Genomic DNA, 3,978 nt, shown 5'->3' with positions numbered 1-3,978 from the left:
GCCTCCCAAAGTGCTGGGATTACAGGCATGAGCCACCACACCCAGTCACTTCCATAGCTTCCAAGCTATTAATTGATAGCTTAATAGCTCACTTTTTTTCATTGCTGAGTAATATTCCAGTTTATAAGTGTATTCCCAACAGACTTTTTACTTTAAAAAAAAAATGACCAAAGACTACATTGCCTTAGAGTTCAATTAAAATAAGTATGAAGAGCTATGTGAAAGAAAAAATGGTGAAGAATGGAAGATGGATATGGGAGGATGGACGGAGGCTATAGGCCCTCATGCAGATGTTGTGTTTTGGAGAAGGGAGGAATTCTGGGCTGGTTGTAAATATAAGAACCACAATATATCCACTCTATCCCCTCCTTGAAATACAGCTTATCTGCCAGCAGCCTGATCCCCTAAGTGCAGAGCCTGAGCAGTCACCCTAATGCACGGTACCTGGGTTCGGTACTAATGGCAGATCAAGAAAGAAATGCTAGAGTTATGTGTCTCTCAAACCACAGTACTCTTAGCTGTATGCCTGATCCATAAGAGCATGCAATAGGCCGGGAGTGGTGGCTCACGCCTGTAATCCTCACACTTTGGGAGGCCGAGGCGGGCAGATCACCTGAGGTCAGGAGTTCGAGACCAGCCTGGCCAACATGGTGAAACCCTGTCTCTACTAAAAATCCAAAATTAGCTGGGCATGGTGGCACGTGCCTGTAATCCCAGCTACTCGGGAGGCTGAGGTAGTGAGCCTGGGAGGTGAAGGTTGCAGTGAACCTGGGAGGTGGAGGTTGCACCGAGATCACGCCATTGCACTCCAGCCTGGGTGACAAGAGCGAAACTCTGTCTCAAAAAAAAAAAAAAAAGCGTGCAGTAGATGTTTGAATGAATGGTTGAAGAAACACAGGATAGGCCGCCAGACTTGGGGACTGACGGAAGGTGGAGGCAGGAGACAGAAAGAAAGGGTCATTAATGATCTTTTCATAAGGCCTTGGAGACACTATTGCCAGGCCCCAGACCTCCTTTACAAACTGCTGAGCACTGCAGAGGGACTGTTTGCATCAGACTCAAGCCAAGACATCCCCAATATCCCTGACAATAAAGCAAACAGTAGGCTGGCACTGGCTAATAGAGGAACCCAGGGGGAAAAACGCTTGTGGTGTTTATGGACAATTCTCCTTCTACAGCTGTATCTTCAGCGCCACCTAGTGGTGTACTCTTCAGGCTGGCCGCACTACCAAAGCTACCGACTAAGACTCAAATGCCTTGGTTTAAAGCTGCAAGGATGAAAGCTTTCCTCTTCAGTTCTAAGATAAGAGACTATGTGGGCATAATGAACAAATTGAGAGCTTTAGGATTCACGTCAGAGAATTTTAAGTCACAAAACTTAATCTCAGCAGTTACTTACACAATTAGTAGTAGGATTTTGTATTTGCCCATACCGTTTTGCAATTTTGGACTTTGAATAGTTTTGGACATTGAATAGTTTTGGACAATGAGGCCAAGATCAAAAGTTAAAGCTGTGCAAAGGAAATGCAGAACTGAGAAGGGAAAAAGAGAATCTGATCCAGCCTCTGCCCCCAGGCGGGGGAAGTGTTATTTCCATTTCACATTTAAAGCAACTAAAGCCCTACAAGATGTCCGAGGTCAAATGTCCAATGTATGAGGCAAGGACTTCAATTGTGCCTTTTCTTTTGCTATGCTGCTTCAGAGTGCCCCTTTTCTTTCAATATTTGCTTTGTTTCGCTACAATTGCACTGATATTCTCCTACCAATGGGTCAATAAGTTTTATTTCTATTCTAAAGTCACAAACTACAGTGTTCCCCTAAAGGCTTGGATCATTCTGTTTCTCATGCAGGCACTAGACTTCCCTAGAATGTTCATAATGTGAATGGCAGTTCATGTGTTATATATACATTAAATATCTTATGTTTAATGTTAACTCATATTCCTTTTACTTGTTAACTGACCTTAAATTAGGTCAGTTTCTATAGGTAATATTGTAAATATTAATTAGATTGCAGTTAATTCACTGATAATTCATGGTAATTGTGTTATACAATTCACGATGAATTTTTAAAATCTGCCTTTTCTTTAAGAGATTGTGGTTTGGAATTAAAAGGAGAACTTACATTTATTCAGCGTCAGATATTGACTGGGTGATTTTACGTATACTAATCTTTATGATTAACCCTATGAGGTAAGTCAAATAATTATCTTTATATTGATGAAGAAAGAAAGAAATTGTAAATAACCACCCCTAGATAGACTCTAAACAGAAGAGCTGGAAATTGAAAGTGGACTTTCTGTCTTGAAGTCAAGTAGTATTTCTACCAGACCTCTTGAATCCATTAGACTCAACGTTCAGAAGTCTAAGTTTTATTTCCAACTTAAATACCACATACAATGCTGTATACTATAACATCCTTTTGAAAATTCACTATGCTCATTTGTAGATCCACAGTCTTATTGAATTCTAATATAAACATACATGTTTAGCAACACTCATGGAATTATTGTTCTTTTTTGGGTTTTTTTTTTTTTTTTGAGTGTGTATATATATCTATTAACTCTCCTCTGAAATAGTGCTCTATAAAGCACACAGTGAGGAATGCTGGTCTGGAAGATAATATGCTGGAGAGCCTGATTGGAGTGATCTGGACTAGAGAGATAGCTGTGAACTGAACGAGGATTCAGTCTTCCAAAATAGTCCTTGGGCACACTTGCCAAAAACAGCTCAGAGCATAATTGTGTTTTAAAATACTTGTTTGTAACCTTCCTTGTTGAAGAAAGAATTAATGTAGGAGAATAGGATTTCAATGGCATAATGGTTATCACCAGGGCTCTCAATGAGAATGTAAAACCTATCTATGGCCTCCTCTCACTTCCTCCTCTCGCTTCCGTTCTTTGACATCTCTCTCCTCTTCTTGGATTGCTTCCCGCTCTGGCGGCTTATCTTAACCTGCCCCTCCCAGGGCTTACTGGGTTTCAACGTTACCTCTCACGCCTCTTCCGAGTTCCTCAGTGCTTGTCAGTTTGATGTTAGGAAAACAATCTGACCGAATTAACATTCATTATATTATCAGTCCTTTGTGCTTCAGGAGTATTTGTGACGGGAATAATTAAGCCTCCTCTAACTGGAAAATTTGAAATAGCTTCAGGGAGGTTTGGGAGAAAGAGTGTCAATGACTGTCTGAGTTTGTAACCCCAAGCTTGTCTGTTCCATTTTCCTGTGTCACATAGCCGCTGCCAGTGGATTCAGTGCTATTTATACTGGGACTCTCATCCCAGTCCTAAATCTAGCATAGGAGCAGACAGATAGATGCAGAAAAAATACAGCAACCATTCATGATAAAAACTCCCAGAAAACTAGAAATGCAAGGAACTTCCTTAACCTGATGAAGAGCACCTATGAAAAATTTACAGCTAAGATAACTCTTAACGGTGAGATTTGGAATGCTTTTCTCCCCAAATCAGGAACTAGACAAGAATATCTACTCTCACCAATTATATTTAATAGTCCCCTTAAATACTAATTGATAATATAAAGAAACAAAAGAGATGAAAAATATCGAGATTGAAAAGCGAAAAGTAAAACTGCCCTTATTTGCAGATGACACGATTGCATACATGGAAAATCCTAACAACTACAAAACGTACTATACCAAAGACATGTATTTAGTAAAGTCGCAGTATCCAAAATGGATGAAAAAAAAAGGTCTATCTAGGTCGGGCACGGTGGCTCGTGCCTATAATCCCAGCACTTTGAGAGGCCTAGGTGGGTGGATCACCTGAGGTCGGGAGTTCGAGACCAGCCTCACCAACATGGAGAAATCCTGTCTCTACTAAAAATACAAAATTAGCCGGGTATGTTGACGCATGCCTGTAATCCCAGCCACTCAGGAGGCTGAGGCAGGAGAATCATTTGAACCTGGGAGGTGGAGGTTGTGAGCCGAGATCGGGCCATTGCACTCCAGCCTGAGCAA

This window comes from Mandrillus leucophaeus, unplaced genomic scaffold (genome assembly GCF_000951045.1).
Source record: "Mandrillus leucophaeus isolate KB7577 unplaced genomic scaffold, Mleu.le_1.0 Scaffold49, whole genome shotgun sequence".
Taxonomy (NCBI): Eukaryota; Metazoa; Chordata; class Mammalia; order Primates; family Cercopithecidae; genus Mandrillus; species Mandrillus leucophaeus.
This window is presented reverse-complemented; position numbering follows the sequence as displayed.